We start from the raw sequence: 17621 nt of genomic DNA, 5'->3' as shown, positions 1-17621 counted from the left end.
TTCTGCGTAGCGTAACCTCACTCACACACCAATCGTATCCAAGTCATTCCTACAGAAGACATTTCAGTTACACCGCACATAACATTAGTTGAGGTAAAACAACAAAGAAGGCAGGGTGGTACGAGCTACGCAAGACACTGTCGTCATACAGATGGTGTCCAAGTACCACTTTCATGACACTTAGATTTCAAGGGAGGGAGCCAAAATGACGTGTACTATTTTCAAAAGACATCCCTTGATTGGAGGGAACCTCAATGGTGTTCCCGTCTTCTCCAATGCACCCCTCGAGTAGAGGGAGCGGGACTGGTGTTTCTTTGCATGGCAAGCCTTGGGTGGAAGGGGCAGCAATCGTGTTCCTTTCCAAAGTACACCTGAAGCGGAGGGATTTTTTTTATTTTTATTTTTTTAAAATATTTTTTATGTATTGTGCTTTAGCCAAATCAAATCACGACTTTTAACACAAATCTTACATAAAACATTCATTCATGACAAATAATTCTTCCAAATAAATAAATAAGAAAGTAAAACAACTTAAAATTGATCTAATAATTAGAACTAATCATAACAAGAATCACACAAAGTTACTATTTTGACGCCATACATAGTTTCAGCTCCCTTAGTCAATTTAAATTGCCCCAAAATTCTCACCACCTCCATTGTGAGAAACCATTCATTACCTGATATCAGTCGTTCAAAAAATGTGTCGGATTCCAGAGTATCAATGCTATGAATAAATCTTCCCAATTTATGGACCCTTAGTGCCCAGGTCGCAGGGCAGCTACGTAACACATGGCGAATTGTGTGCTATTGCTTCAAATCACAGTCTTGGCAGGTGTCCAATGGATATAGTTCCCCTCTCTCTCACATGCAATATTTTCCGGATCGGCAAGATATTTAGTCTGAGTCTGAGGAAGTCAGGCCTCGCACTAGGGTCCGTTGACCGTCTCAGGTAGGTGGGCAGAAAGGATCTAGGTTTATCGAACCTAGAGAGAGGAGAAGAGAGTTTCGCTCAATCTCAGAGTTGTTCTGTTCCAATCCCTCTTTTCAGACACTCTTTAACTTTTAAAAGGTTGTGAATCAAAGTGTTTATATCAGAATTAGCAGAGGAAAGAATCTCCATTAATCTATCCCTCAAAGTATTTAAGAAGGTGTTGTCTCCCTTGCAGAGCTGGACAGCTATGTCTTCATAAAGAGAACTATGCGGGGGGTCCAAAATAAATCGATATACCAAGACCTAACGCCATTCCATCAATGCCAAAAGCGATGTAAAACCCAATTCATAGCGAATAGAGACTACTGGTGTCGACATCGGGAGGCTTGAGGTTCTTTTCCACAGTCTCGACTCTAATTTGTCGAAGGCTGTAACAAAGCTTTGACAGTTGCATTCCAAACCAAAAAGCAGTGCAGGTACTACCTTTCCTACATAATATTTTACATGATGTTTAGGCGTTAAAGTAATCTTTGAGGAATCTGTACTGGGAGGATTCAACTTCCATAGTAAATCTACAAAGGTTTCTGGATTGTACTGGAGGATCACCTCAGAATCAGAAAAACCTTTTACAAACTTGGCTACATTATTGGTGAGGACTTGTCCCCCTTTGCTATATAAGCCTGTTTCCTGCCGAGTTCAGGGCTAGTCTTTGAGGCATATAGGCAGCCTTAACCTCCTGTACTACCCCAAATGAGGGCTCCAGCATACCATGGTCACTGAGCCCGCCATCAGTAATTTTGAAATCCAAGCAACATTCAAACAAATCCGTTGATGCAAACACATAATCCATTGTGGAGTGTAGAACACCCCTTTGCCAGGTAGGAGCGGCGGGTATGTCACCACCCAGACTACCATTCAAAGCCCAAAGATCCCATTCCTCCATAAAGTGCCTCAATACAGACCCATCTATATACTTTCCCTTGCCCTTCCCATTAGCTATAGACATTGATCCCAGGCAATATGAGTTAAGATCACCCATAATTATGATTTGATCCAAGAGAAAGCGTGCAGTAGCCATAATCGGAAGATACCCCAGGCTTTGTAGAAAAGACATTACTGGAACAGCAGTGGGGTTCCAGTATAAATTAACTACTAACCAGCCTTTAACATCCACTCTAATTTGTCTAGTTGACCTAACAATCATAATGCCTGGGATATCATCAGAGATTAATATTGAGAAATCGAATTCCTGCAAAACACAAAGAGACCCCCCCACAGGTCTCCTACCACCCGACCCACTGGCTAATTGATGATAAGAAGAAAACCCATCTACATCAAACACAAATCTCAGCCATGATTCTTGAAAGAAGATCAGATCAAAAGTACCAAACACATAGCATGGAATTGTTGCAGGAGGAGTTAAAGACCTGAGAGTTCAATGATAAAGTTCTAATCGTCAATTTCGCTATAGATTCTGTTCCACCATCCCAAGTTTGAGGAAGAGCTGGGATACCAACTCTGGAACCAATTCGAGAACAGTCACAGACAGAATTGATGGTGACACATTATTTTTCGCTTGAGAAAGTGATGGTATGACTACTCTCGACGGCGAGACTTGATCCAATACTACAAAATCTGACAAGTCTTTCGAAATCAAAAAGCCCCTCTGAATCCAATCCGACTTGGCCCCTAGTATGGAATCAAACCCCAGACTGGACCTCAACACCAATTCAGCAGTGTGAGTATCAGGTGATTGCGGGAAGCCCACTCGTTCAATATCGGCCATAGTGACTGATGTTTCTTTCTAAAGCTGGCCAGAAATGAAGCGAGCTGCACTAGCATGTCTTGCCAAGACACCCCAAAAGGGAGTGAACCAGTGTGGTGTTCCCTTCTTCTCCAAATCACGCCTCAAGTGGAGGGAGCTGGAGTGGCATTCCTTTCCGAGATGCGCCTGAAGTGGAAAGAACCTGAATTGCGTTCCTTTGCAAGTCACACCTCGCGCACAGGGAGCTAGACTGACATTTCCTTCTGAGGCAGGCCTGATGTGAAAGGTACCAGAGTGGTGTCCCTTTCCAAGGCAGGCCTCAAGTGGAGGGAGTAGGACTAGCATTGCTTTCCAAAGCACGTCAAAGGGCAGTAAACCACAACAGAGTTCCTTTCTTGTGCATGGCACGCCTCGAGTGGAGGGATCCGTAATGAATTTTCTTTTGCAGGCATGCCTCAAATGGAAGGAGCCTGAATCGTGTTCCTTTGCAAGTCACGCCTTGAGCTTAGGGAGCTAGACTGACGTTTATTTCGGAGGCAGGCATCAAGGGAAAGGTATGACTGTGGTGTGCCTTTCCAAGGCAGGACTAGCAATGCTTATGGAGGCACGCTAAATCAAGTGAAGTCAGTTGAAATGCTGTTGCATTTTTATTAAAGGTACACCTCCAGTGCAGGGAGCAGGAGTGCCATTCCTTTGTAAGACATGCACAAATTAAGAGCCTAAGGGTCCCTTTCAAGGAACGATGGGCATTTCCGGAAATCAGTCGATCTCCAAATACTTTTCCTTTTGTGAGTCTAGAAAATACCCTACCATAGCATAGATGCTATATTATGTTGGCCGAAAACCAATTGCATCATATGCCCAGCATCGCCAATTACAGAATCGTCAGCATAACCATAGAGCGTCCATTTTAATTGCCGCAGGATCCGCCATTTGCTTTCTCTTGCTTTTCTGTTTAAACGCTATGCAGAAATGTATTTAATTTCGTTCTGCTATTGCACAAAGCAAGGCCACAAGTTACATGTTGAGAGACCAGCCGAGACAGAAATTCCCAAGCAGTACAGAAATACATTGTTTTCCTCCCTCACAAGTCCTTGAAGGCGAGCCGAGAGGCATTTAATCACCAAGCCAGGTGAATAGAAACTAGAAGATAGCATGTGTTGGAATGTGTCTCTCTTAAGAACATGGTCTGTTCACTAAACAAGTGCATTATGTTCTCTGTAACAAAGAATCCTGTCTGTGTCTTGCAAACTGCAACTGTTGCTAAATCAAGGAATATAGATTAACAAAAAAACGTCTGAGAAGGTGTCATATTTGTCATAATTGTCAATCACCGAACCCTAGCTCAAGAAGATACATTATGGGCGGTTTTGATGTGTCACAAACTGATAGAATGATTGTCTTTTTATATATATGACAATGTTGTAGAATGCTCGCTCTCTTGCGTCTCACAAGGTCTGGGTGAGACACGTTGTGAGACATGAGATCCACTCGGCTGACTGAGAATATTTGCTTTGCAATGAACCCTAGATTTTGGGAATTGAACCTTGTGTCTGTCGTATCAGTTTGTGTATGGTGATTGTGCCTTGTTTCAATGCGCGAGTGTCTTCAGTGCCTAGAAAAAGAATGTCGCCCGAATAGGGACCCTCCCCCATTTGCTCCATCGTGTACGTTGAATTTGAAGAAGGTGAGAAAAAAGAAAACAAATCGAGGATGAGGCCGTCGAGCCGGGATCGAGAGGTGTTCGGGGCGCCCCTGTTAAAGTGATGAGAGACTCCTTTGCAGATCTTTACACAACCAGTCCCTGATCACGCATCCGGCCAGAGAGCAAGAAGGCGAGGGTCCCGAAACGAGGCAGATTGAGCCACATACGCAGTCATGACGATCCTTGGTTGCGTCTGTATACGGACGAATTGCGTCTTGAGAGACGAGCTGATTGATCAGGTGAGTCGTGCCCCGATTCTTAACAGCCCTGATATTGGTTAAGAGTTGCTCTTGCAAGATCAAATGCCCAGGGTAAGGTATGCGTAAGATCAAACATCTTTGGAAACTGACCAGGCTGCGCCACCCTTAGGGTCGCCAGCGTTCGAGATGTATGGAAAGTATGGCATAGGAGCGATTATGTTTAATGAAATTTGGCATAGGCAAACCAGACATGTAGAAGATTTGCAATGGCCGAAAGATGGTAATTTTGAGATGCCTCGAATAGAACATTTGGAATCAGTACTGCTGCGCAAGAAAGCATGCCCTGCGACATTTGACGTCATTAGAGACTGGAGGAAGGAAGCTAACATCCGTTGAAGAAGTAGAGAGAAACATGTGCATAGGCACAGATCTAATGCAGACAGAGCGCTAGAACAGGAGGAAAAGCAATGGGATGAGGATATCAGAAGGGCAGATAGGAATCTTCAATTAGGCATACAAAAAATATATCCACAACAAGAGTTACATGCATCAGATGAACTAATAAATCAAGTTTTGAATGAAAAAAGACAAGAACGCCCTAAAAGTAAAATTGACACAATTGCACCAGTGCCCATTGCTCAACCTCAGTTCCCACCCCCCCCTTCCGGTTGTTCCATCTGCACCAGCTCCCCCTGAACACGAGATCCCATTTCCCCCTCCACCTACAGAGCTTGAATTAGCAGCTATCAGAGAACGCAGCTTTGCAGAGGCGGGGCCTGAACAGAGAGGAAGCACTAGAGCAACCCGTAGTACGTTTAGCCGGGAGAGGAAGAGAGCACTGAAAGAACAGGCAGAAATGTACATTGAAAGCAATGATGAGGAATCAACGCTGAGTTCAATGTATGACTACAAGAAGCTCGGTGAAAGACAGGTATTGTTGAAATGCATGAGAGAGTATGTTATGAATAGATGGAAGCAATTGTTCGGCATGGTAGCGCTGCAGAAGTTGCGAGATCTGAATGCATTTTCACGTGTGAGGGAAAGTGAGGGAGAAGTAAAGGAGCATATAGACAGACTATTTGAGTTTAAAAATGAATTTGATGAATTGTATTCAGAGATGTTTTTTGTTCCTGGGTTTCGACACCAAGAGGTAAAAAGTGGGAAACAAGAGGTGACATCATATGTTGTGCAGCGATTCTTTCCGCCGTCAAAACCTGTTAGAGAGAAGAAATAAAAATATGTACACAGGAGGCGCTTAGATGGATTACGGATGCTAGTATTCCTATAATGGAAGTGTATGATACGTTTGAACTGTATACGATAGAAATGCAGAGGAAAGTATTGCAAGTAATGGTTGAATATTTGCAAGATAAATATGTTGAGAGAAATGATTGTTGTCCATCTGAATTAATGGCAGTGTACAAGAGAGCGTGTTTGACTGAAACTGGAAAGACTGCTCTAACCCTTGATCTAGCTATAGTACTTAATAAGAGAGAGAAAGAAGGAAAGGCCAGTGCGATATTTCCCATGAGAGAAGTCCCTCCCACTTTTGTACCAAAAGTAGAAATTCCTGGTATTAATGGACAACCAGCGCAGGTAACAGAAGCACATTATACAGCACAATATGTGCATGTCCCATTTTCTAAACAAGAGCTGAATAATATAAAACAAATAATCCCTGATTTGAGAAAGAATCCGGAAGGATTCTATAAAGAAATTGAGTCATATTTGAAGTCGTCCATTTTTATAACGAGTGATATTGACCTATTATTTCCTGTAATTCTCCCAGCAGATATATGGAAGCAAATTAGGAATGTAGACGATTGCGAGATGCTGGGTGATACGTGGGAACATTTGATAAAAGAGGATACAGATAGAAAGGCTGGCGAAAAGCCATCGTCAAACATGTTAGCGTTACTGGCGCGAATAGTACATAAATCGAAGATTTTGGTACCTGATAGGAGAATTATCTGGGACAAATTAACTGCATGCGTACAAGGAAAAGATGAATTGGCCACCGACTATTTTAATAGATTTGAAGAAGTGTTTGCAGATTTCAGTGGCCAAGATTTAAGCACTGAACCGGGGAAAAGACTATTTGTTGACAAATATGTGAGATGTTGCTGCCGAAAATTCTAAATTTAATAATGACTTCTGAGAGTGCATGGCAAGTCACAGAGTGAAGTATTACACATGGCACAATATTATGAGAATAGAGTAAATTCAGAGAAAGAGGTGAGGGATAGAGTGAATTTAAAAACAAGAGTGTTACTGCAACAGGTAGCAAACAATAATAGGGGCAGAGGTAATACACAGACAAGAGGAAATTACTCGAACATGCATGGAGGTCCAATCGGACTGAATCAATGTGCATATTGTAAGGAAGAAGGTCATTGGAGAACACAGTGCCCACATTTACAGAATAGAAATGGGAATGCTCAGAGAAGACAGAATAGAGGTCGCCCAGGAACACAAGAGCAAAATAGAAATACTAGGATGCCACAAAATCAGAATAATCAAGGAAATAATAGCTAGAATCAGAACCAAAATCAACATCAGCAGACTGGTACAGTAGAAGGAAATGTTTTTGACACTCAGTCCAATACATACTATTCTGGTGACTTCACATTGGATGATGTATTGTTCCGCTAGGACAGCCCAAGACAGGGGTTGGAACCAGTGTCTATTCCCGTTAATCAGAAAGGACCCTACGTAGAAATGAAAGTTGGGAATAAGGAGCACACTTTTCTAGTGGACACAGGTGCACAGAAGTGCTCAATAGACCATCACTTGGCTCCAGAGATACCACTGTCAGGGCAAAAGAATGTTTCAGTAGGGTTCACAGGCACCCCAGTAATTAGTCAAGTGTTAGTCAGTACCCATAACATTAGGTCCATTCACTGAGTCTTGCCCATTCCTTTTAACACAAAATTGCGGCAAGAATTTATTGGGGTTCAATTTGTTGAAAAAATTAAGTGCGGTTATTCATTGTTCTCCTGATGGAGTGTTTTTGACAATTGCACCACAAAAATTGCCAGTATCACAATTTTTGTCTAAACAATTACCAACTGAGTTAACTAATGTACCGACTTGCATATGGGCAATGAATGATAACGATGTTGGTTGTTGAAAAATAGAGCCAGTGAGAGTTGTTTTGAAAGAGGGAGTCACATTGCCACGTATCCCACAGTATACTATTTCAGTAGAAGGTGAAAAAGCATTGAAATGCATTGTTTGAGTTGATTAAACGAAACGTAATTGAAGAGATTATTGGTAAGCACCTGCAATAGTCTGATTCTTCCAGTTTATAAGAAAGGAGGCAATGAAATACTGCATCATTTCATAATTGATTTGTGCGCATTGAATAAGGTATTTTATCCCCAATTTCCATTGGTCCCAGATGTCACTACAATTTTGACAATGATTCCAGCCTCAGCTTCACATTTTAGTGTCGTAGATCTTAAGAATGCATTTTTTAGCATCCCAGTACATCCAGATAGCAGATATCTATTTGCTTTCACAACAGGAGGGCGTTCTTTCACATTCACACGAATGCCACGAGGTTACACTGAGAGCCCGAGTATTTATAGCAGAGTACTAAAAGAGCAGCTCGACATGTTAGAACTACCAGCAGGTTGTGTACTATTACAATGCATTGATGATCTGTTAATTGCAGCAGACACAGAAGACATTTGCAAAGAGAGTACTGTTAAATTGTTGACACATTTGGCTGCACATGGACATAAAGCGTCATTGAAAAAATGTCTGTATTGTCGAAAGGAAGTGGCCTATTTGGGCTACCTCCTTTCGAAAGAGGGAAGGAGACTGACACCTGAAAGAATAGAAAGTATCTTTGGTATGCCTATTCCAAAGACACAGAAAGAAGTCGGAGCCATAATAGGCATGGCTTCATATTGCAGGCAGTGGATAGCGAATTTCGCTATGATTGTGAAACCAATGGTGGCATTGACAAAGAAGGCTATTGCTTTGCCTTTACCATGGAGTGAGGATTTAAAGTTATTTGTGCATGAAAATGATCGCTGTGCGCTGGCTGTTTTGACTCAGGAACAAGGAGGAAGAAAAAGACCATGCAGTTATTTTTCTTCCGCGCTGGATCCTGTCGCTTGCGCTTTGCCGTGCTGTTTGCGAGCTGGCGCTGCGGCTGCCGCATCAGTAAAACAAACTGAGGGAATGGTTTTGGGTCACGCCTTAACCTTAATGGTGCCTCACATAGGAGACATTCTTTTAAATAGAACGCAGACGCAACATCTTACATCAGCCAGATTGATTAGATACGAAATTGTCCTCTTTGCCCCACATATTCAAATTCAGAGATTTTGCACTTTGAATCCTGCAGAGTTAATGCCCCCTCCCAGAGAAGATACGGGTGAGAAAAAAATAACACCCGATGATTGTATAATGATCACTGAACAAGAAATGAAAGGGAGAATTGATCTAACAAGACACCCCACACAAAGAGCCAGACCGAGAACTGTTTTGTGACGGTTCCTGTTTTAAATTGCCCAATGGCACGTCAACTGCTGCCTATGCCATCACGACACTGAAGAGTATTGTAGAGAGCAAAAGAATTCCATACAATTCAGCGCCGGCTACAGATATAATAGCATTGACAAGAGCATATGAAATTTCTGAAAATCTGAATGTAAACATATATACTGACAGTCAGTATGCAATTGGGGTGGTACACAATTTTGCTCGACTCTGGGCTGAAAGGGGTTTTCTAACATCACATGGAACAAAAATTCAACATGGCCCTTTGATAGCACGATTGTTGTCTGCACGCACGTGTCCAAAGCGGCTAGCAATAATGAAATGCGAAGAGCATAAGAAAGTAACATGTAACGTTGGAAAAGGAAACGCGTTTGCAGACAAAATTGCGAAACAAACTGCCACTGATTTGCAGACAAAAATGTTGATAGTTCAGTCAGAAGAAATGCCCTGCATGATAGAGAATGGGATTTCCACAGTCAAAGAAATGCAGGCGGAAGCAACTGCTGATGAAAAGGGTGGGCTGAGGGCTCCGCAGAGTTAGACGTAGAAGGTTGCTGGGTGGACAAAGAAAGTAGAAAGTGGATGCTGCCCAACTCCTACGTAACTTCAATGGTCACCATGGCCCACAGCCCCACACACATATGTGCCAAGAAAATAATTCAGCATCTGGCTACAGTATGGCAGAACCCACACATTAGGAAAAATGCTGAGAGGCTAGTCCAGAATTGTATGACTTGTTTGCAACATAATATTGGAACAGGAACTGCTACTCTGACAGGTAGTTTTGGCCCCCCTCTATGCCCTTTGAATTCATCCATTTTGATTTCATAGAAATGGAAAGATGTCAGAATCTTAAATACATCCTGGTGGTAGTCTGTGCATTCAGTAAATGGGTGGAAGCATACCCGCTCAAAGACTGCACAGCAATAAGCACAGCAAAAGTGATGCTAAAAGAGTATTTTCCCAGATTTGGCCTGCCACGGGTTATATGGTCAGACAACGGCCCGCATTTTGTTGCCGCCGTGATATTACAGATTTGTGCAGGCCTTCAGATTGATAAACGATCCATTCTGCCAGGCACCCGATGAGTGCCGGTCTTGTTGCGTGTCAAAACGGTATTTTAAAGAATAAAATAAGTAATAATAATAATAATTTGGCACTTATATAGCGCTATGAACTCTCTGGTATATGAACGCTGTTTATTATTACCCACAGTGTGTGGTGCTCATTTATCGTGCTCGGAAGGATGAAAGGCTGAGTTTGGCCCTGCTGGGATTCGAACCTGCATTAGCAGGCTCTGCACGGATGTCAAAGTGAGCGCTCTACTCGCTGTTCCACTTGACCATCTAAGTAAGATCTGTTCAGGAAGTCAATTGAAATGGACAGATGCTCTGCCTTTATCTTTGCTGTGCATGCACACATCTGTGCAAGCAAGGACTGGACTCTCCCCATACGAGATTGTAATGGGGAGACCTGCAAATGTTTGGTGCGCCCCAGAGCCCAGGTACTTGAGTGAAGTTGAATACCCTTTGCTTAGTACATATTGTGACATTTTAACACAGAAGCTCAGTTTGATTCATCAGCAGGTGCAGGAGGCTCTTCCTGTCCGATATACAGGCCCAGGGCATTGTCTGCAGCCAGCCGAGTGGATCCTGTTGAAAGATTTCGAGAGAAAATCATCACTTGCCGAGGTGGCGGGGCCCTTATCAGATACTTCTGGCAACAAAGACTGCAGTTCGTGTGGATGGTCGTAAGGCGTGGATCCATGCCACCCACACGAAAAGAATTCCATCGCCATTGAGAGAACTGCCTGATCCAGATGACCAGAAAGAAACAGCTGCCCCGACTCGAAAGCCACCATTGCCAGTTCTCTGCCACAAATTGTGCCTGAGCCTGAGAGAAAGCCTGAGAAGATTGCTAAAATGGAGAAAGGGCTAAATGTGTCCCAACTTTGCCCAGCTGAATCTGAATCATCACAGGCTGACATAAAGCCTGCATCGTCACTTGCTGCATCACAGGCTGACACTAAGCTTACATCTGGAAGTGCATCTGCACTGTTCATTGATCACACAGTACCTGGAGGAATAAGGTACAACCTATGTTCTCAAAAATCTTAAGTGATCTGATCTTCGCGTTTTGTAGTTGCCTCTATTCCCATCATGGATGAATTGGGAATCGGAGGCCTAGAGAAGTGGAGCATGGGGGCTGTTCCAATCTGGGAGCTCTGGAGCGCTGCTTCCCGGTGCTATCTTTGAAAATAAAAAATCCATTTGTTGATCACCCTGTGCGAACAAGCGGGGCACTTATGGTACAAAGGGAATTGATGTTTGGTCTGGAGTCTTTTGAGCAATGTGCAGAGGCACGATAATCTTGCCACACGTTTAGCAATCCAGGCTGCTGAGACTGGCCTAAACACTTTGTAATCTCTTCGAACTTATTGGTGTCTCAATGAGCGCTGCTGTGAGAAGTATTCACGACGAACATTGTTGGAGAAGAAGAATCGCGCACAATGCCCATACTTGCCTCTGTCCCCTCCTGCACCAACGCTGATGATGTAATAGATATAGAGACTACAAAAAATCCAGAAAGAGTTGCTGTAAGAAATTACTGCTGATGATTACAACACTTCTGTGTATTCTGTGTAACATTATCCCAGTATTATGGTATTTGGAAAGCGTGCATCCATTGAGTTCTCTTTTGCCGGCCACGAAAGCACCTGTCACAGACAGTGCAGTCCATGTACTCTTTTAAACTCTCCCTCCAATAGAAGAAAGACACAGGGAAGGTTATGGTAATAACATGTTGCTTTTAATTATGAATATGACTCACTCAATCTTGAACAAGATTAACTGCTGGGTCTGCACCCATTTACCCCAGCATGGGGGAAAAGGAATAGGTTGGTATGTACAGCCATTACCCCTTAATACAGCATGCTATGCATCACTAAGTGCACTCTTTTATGGAAAGTGGAATAAGAGTGACACAGGTCAAATAGACAAGACAAACATAGATGAATTTGAGAAAGTGGTAATGGAACCTGTAGGTTGTTCCATATTTAACAGAGCAAGAGTGATAAAAATCAGTAGACAGACTGTATGCACCTTATAAGTCATCTGTAATCAAGTTTCACATGAACCCAGTAGGGAACAAAGATGTAGTGCCCCCTCGTATACAATACATTATAATCCTCGCACCGTTCCATTTTGTTCACGAAAGAAAGGTTCCTATTCAGTAGGGACATTCGATAGATGCATGAATATTGCAGTACTTGAGACAGAAGAAGAACTGATATATGTAGGTGACCCCCTTTATTTTGTATGTGGAGAAAAAGCATATCCCTGGTTACCTAGAAATCGGGGTGGAACCTGTTACTTAGGGATCCTCTTCCCCGGGGTATTCCTTTCCCGAACATCAGATATATCGAAATTATCCAGATCAAGGCCCCGGCTGGATGATGAAGCAGGATATATTGCGGGAGACATAGCAAAATCTTTTATACCATATTGGGGCCAAGCAATAAACTTGTATAATATAAGAAGATTGTCAAGAATTTTAGAAAAAACGTTAAATGGAACAACTGATATTTTGTATAATATGACTCTAGAAGAGAAGGCAATTAGATTAATGACACTTCAGAATAGAATGGCTCTTGATATAGCTTTGGCTGACCGTGGAGGTGTTTGCAAAATTGTGGGGTCAGCGTGCTGCGTGTTTGTAAGTGACTCCTCCCCTACGAATTTTGAGGCAATAAAGAAGTTACGCATTCTGAGTTCTGACCTTCATCCCCGACAGGTGGTTGGGAACTGAATATAAGCTCCTGGTTTTGGGAGTTACTACGCTCATGGGGATGGAAACTAGTTGCAATTTTAGGAACGATACTCAGAATCTTCATGACATGCATGAGATAGGGGGCACCCCTGTTTTGTTCCCCTAGTAATCTTTACCCTCTCAGTAATTCCCCCATTTACCGCTATTCTTGCCGAGGGGGAGGTGTCTATTTCCAGATCCCCTTCTCTTTCTTTGGGGCTGACAGATCCAGCCAGAGGGGTGCATGGTCTGACAGAGAACTGGGGTCTGTCTCCATATCTTGAATTTTACCCAGGGTTCCCACCGACACCCAGAAGTAGTCAATTCTTGACATCATATTGTGTACGTGCAAATATTATGTGTATCCCTTGGATTGGCCTTTCTGTTCCCTCCAGGCATCACACAGTGCCATACCTTCCATTAGTCGTTTGAGGCGCTCAGCCGGGGCACCTTGGTGGCGGGGGCCCCCCGCACTCCGGTCCATCTGTGGGTGCCAGGCCAGAATAAAGTCCCCTCCTATGATTATTTCTCCTTTCGCGTACCCCTCCAGCCTCCCCATGGTGTCTCTCAAGAAACTGTCCTGGCCCTGGTTTGGGGCGTAAATCGATGCCATTGTCAACTTGGCATTATGTAGTTTGATACTGACGAATGCGAAACTTCCTTCCTTGTCAGTTTGTTTGCCTATCACAATAGCTTCCAGACTCCCCTTAACTGCAATCATCACCCCCGGCCGTTTCTCTGCTGCGTTGGATTGTGCTAATATATTGTAGCCCCTGAGGCAAATTTCTCCCCTATCCTGGGCTCTAATGTGGGTCTCCTGAAGCAGTAGCACTTCTGCCTTTTCCTTCCTTAAGATGTTTTCCACCTTTTTCTTCTTCACCGGGGAATTCAAGCCCCTCGCATTCCAGGTTACGAGTCTTAATTTCCCCATTTCAACCAGCCTTACAGGGTGCGCTTGTTTGCCCGAGCTGTATGATCTCCCTTCTCTTCCGGAGTTTCCTCCCTCCCACCCCTCCCAAAACATTAAACTGACCCCCAACCATAAACATTAGTTCAACTTTGCTCCCGAGGAGGGCCCGGGTACCTAAGGTAGCACTGGCGCTCGGCCACTCGCACCCTGCCCTCTGTAGACTCGAGGCTAACTTTGCGGGGAGTCCTAAACCCCGCATCATCCCCTTGGCTCCAAGTAAATTGTTTCATACCCCTCCGGGCCAACCAATTCTGTTAATGACGAATCCCATCCTTGGATGCTGATCCACATACCGTGTTCAGCCACTTGGCCATGAGCTTTATTAACCGTGCTGAGTCATGTCCTCATCTCTGTTGCGTTAGATATATAATTTCCTCTTCCAAACCGCTTCCTTTTCTGGCGGACCCTTTCCCACCCTCTGGGTCTGTTCTGCTGATCCCCCTTCGATTTCTCCTTTCTGGTAGCAGCCTCCTCTGTCTGGATGTCCATAATGCTTAGCCCCTCTTCCTTGGTGGATACCCTCCTTTGCTTTCCATCCCAGTCGAACACCAGCCCGAAAGGAAATGTCCCTTTGTATTTTATCTCTCTCGCGACCAGTTCCCTTATGAGGGGGGCCATTTCTCTTCTCTTTAGGAGCGTCACGGCAGAGAGGTCTTGAAACAGCTGAATATCCACCCCGTTCATCCTGATTTGATCTAGTTGCCTCGCTCTCCGCAGTATAAGTCCTTTTTGCGGGTAGGAGGATAGGGCAACCAACACATCTCTGGGTCTCTCCCCTGGCGCCCCAGTGCGTTTCGGGCCCACTCTGTGGATGCGGTCGATCCCCACCACCTCCGTGTCTTGCACCTCCATGATATGCCTGAAGACCTCCTGTACCGCATTCATCAGGTCCCTGTCTAAGACCGATTCTGGCATGTTCCTAATGCGAATGTTCGATCTGCGGGACCTGTTTTCTAGGTCTTCACATTGAGTTCCAGATTGTGGGTCCGGTGAACTAAATTGTTCTTGCGTTTTGCTGTTTTGTAGAGCCTCCTCCTCTGCATTTTGCACTATTTTTTCTAATGTGTCCGTCCTCTCTTCCAGGTTGGCAATGTCGTGTTTAACATCTTGGATTGCCTGCTGCATGTCGTGCTTGATTGCGGCAAATTGATCTTGGACTGTCTACATGAGCTTATCCTGGAGCTCTACGAACCAGGTTCGCATATCATCTTTTGTTGGGGGGAGGTTGCTGGCGGTGGTGTGGCCTGTGTCCGTTGCCGTCAAAATTGAGTCTTCCTGCTGTCTGCCTCGGGTCGACACAGGAGTCTCCGCCGCCCACAGCTGAATAATGCTGGAGTCCTGTTTGGAGAGCTGCTGGTTCTGTTGGGCTCCCCACCCCTTCCCCTTCGCTCTAGACATATCCCGTACAGGGAGCCGCTGCCGCCAATCCAATCCTGGGGTTCCACTCAGTGGTGGGTGGCTCCGCAGCGCACACGTGAACGGTGGCCTTAAAAGAGTCCTGAGGTGGCCTTAGAGTAGTTCTGCTGCATGCTCCGCACCAATCTTAGTGTTCCTGGTAAATGTTGGCGACATATATGGGGGGGGAGGGGTCCATGAGGGCTTATCCCTTTCCTTTAAGCCTGGAGACTGACACAGTTTATGTGTTGTATATGGGAGGGGGGGGGGGAATCGATTCTCCTGATGTGGCTGTCTTCGGCTGGCCCCCCTCCGATACCCGCTTCAAGTTATGGCCGTGCAGGGGTTGGGGGATACGTATGGCCCCCCAGCGTAGGCTCCTCGGGTCCTTATGCCGGTAACCTGTGGTCGCAGGGAGGGTCCTGGTGGGAGGGGGGGTGACTTCACCTTGCAGTCCGCCATACCGGGGACCTCCACTGAATCTCCTTGTCCCAGCGTGCAAACGGAGCTTCGCCGGCCTCTCCGCTTCACCCCTCTCGTGATCAGTTGAAGTCTGTCTGCGCCAAGTCCGCCCACGCGGACTCCTGGCTCGGCGCCCGCCCCGACATGCTTCGCTGTGCGATGGACCCTGGAGCTGATTCCCGGTCTTGAGCGGAGAGCGCAGCATGCCTCCGGTGTGTGTCACGGAGGGGGAGGGCGGTCCACTTCACCCCGCTCCGCACCCTCTGCGTGCCGCTGCCCCAGCCCAGGCCGCTGTCTGAGTCACGGTGGGGGAGGAGGGCTCCTCTCCGCAGCATCGGCGAGGGTCGAGCCGTGGGGGAAAGCACCTCCCGTGCACGGCCCGTGTCTCCGGGGGGTGTTGGGTACCTAGTGATGGACCCGGTACCCTCCGGTTCGTCGCTTAGTGTGGTGCTGTAGCTTGGCCCGGCGGGAGCGACACTTACGCACGTCTCCCTGCTCCGGCGGCCATCTTGGAATCCGGTAGGATGTATTTTAGGGAATTATGTAATGTAAAAGGGGGCGGCTCTCTCCCCCACCCCAAATGAAGGGGGGCATCTTGTGCAGCCCTCCCCTGGAGCAGATAAGGGGGGCATCTCATGCGGCCCTCCCTGGGGTCAGATGACCCTTCCTAGGTACAGATATCTGCCCCCAGGGAGAGCAACATTATGTGCCCCCCCTTCCACTTAGGGTGGGGGGAGGGTCACCCCCTTTCTTCTGACAAAATTGCCTGGTGGTCCAGTGGTCCACCCACCCCGATTACATCACATATATATATATATATCTATATATCTATCTATATATCTATCTATATATATATATATATATATATATATATATATATATATATATATATAGATTTATAGATATATATATATATGTATTTTCTTTAGGGGTTTGGGCACTTCCCTGGAGGACAGCCCCATCCTTGGCGCCCCTGCCCTCACACGTCTCGTGGCCCTCCCACCCCAAATGGATAGGGGGGATCACATGTAGTACTCCCTGGGGGCAGATGCCCCTTCCTAGGGGCAGAAATCTGACCCCAGGGAGGGCTACATTATGTGCCCCCTTCCACTTAGGGTGGGGGGGAGAGGGCCACCCCACTTTGTTTTGACCAAATTTCCTGGTGGTCCAGTGGTCCTCCCACCCCCACCCCGATTGCATCATATATATTTTTTTTCTTTAGGGGTTTGGGCACTTCACTGGGGGACAGATGGCCCCCAGGGGGCCCAAACCTACAGCCCTATGCTTTGGGGGCTCGGAGGGAGGGGGCTGCTTACCTAGTAAGCAGCCTACTTTCCCCCCACATCACAAACAGATCTTGGTGGTCTAGTGGCATTGCTGGCCGCGGATCAAGCACTCTGCACCCGATCCGCGACCAGCAATGCTTTTAAAAAAGGTGTCATTGGAAAGGGGAGAGTCTCCCCTTTCCAACGACACCTCTCTTGATCTCCAGCTTGCAATACAGCCGGAGATCGAGGGAGAAGGGATCTGACATTCTCTCTTCACCGCAGCAGCTGAAAATGGCTGCTACAGTGAATTTACTTTCAGTTTCACGTCGGCGTTCATTATGCACGCCGACGTGAAACTGAAGATAATCCAACCCCTCGGGCCATGAAGAGGGACCTCCCCCTCACATAGCCCGGGGGATGGATTACAGTTTGGTGTGATCCCTTCATTTGCAGGGATCGCACAAAACAGAGCGCCTAAAAGGACGAGCTATCTCGTCCTTGGCAACAGAGGGAATGCCAAGTACGAGCTACCTTTTCCTTGGCACTAAAGGGTGAAACATGAGCGGGAGATGACCGGGACATTGGAAACAAACCATAAAATGCACT

The sequence above is a fragment of the Ambystoma mexicanum genome, chromosome 4p (assembly GCF_040938575.1).
Source record: "Ambystoma mexicanum isolate Mex_15411 chromosome 4p, UKY_AmexF1_1, whole genome shotgun sequence".
Classification (NCBI taxonomy): domain Eukaryota; kingdom Metazoa; phylum Chordata; class Amphibia; order Caudata; family Ambystomatidae; genus Ambystoma; species Ambystoma mexicanum.
The sequence above is the reverse complement of the archived record's forward strand: the minus strand, read 5'-3'. Positions refer to the sequence as shown.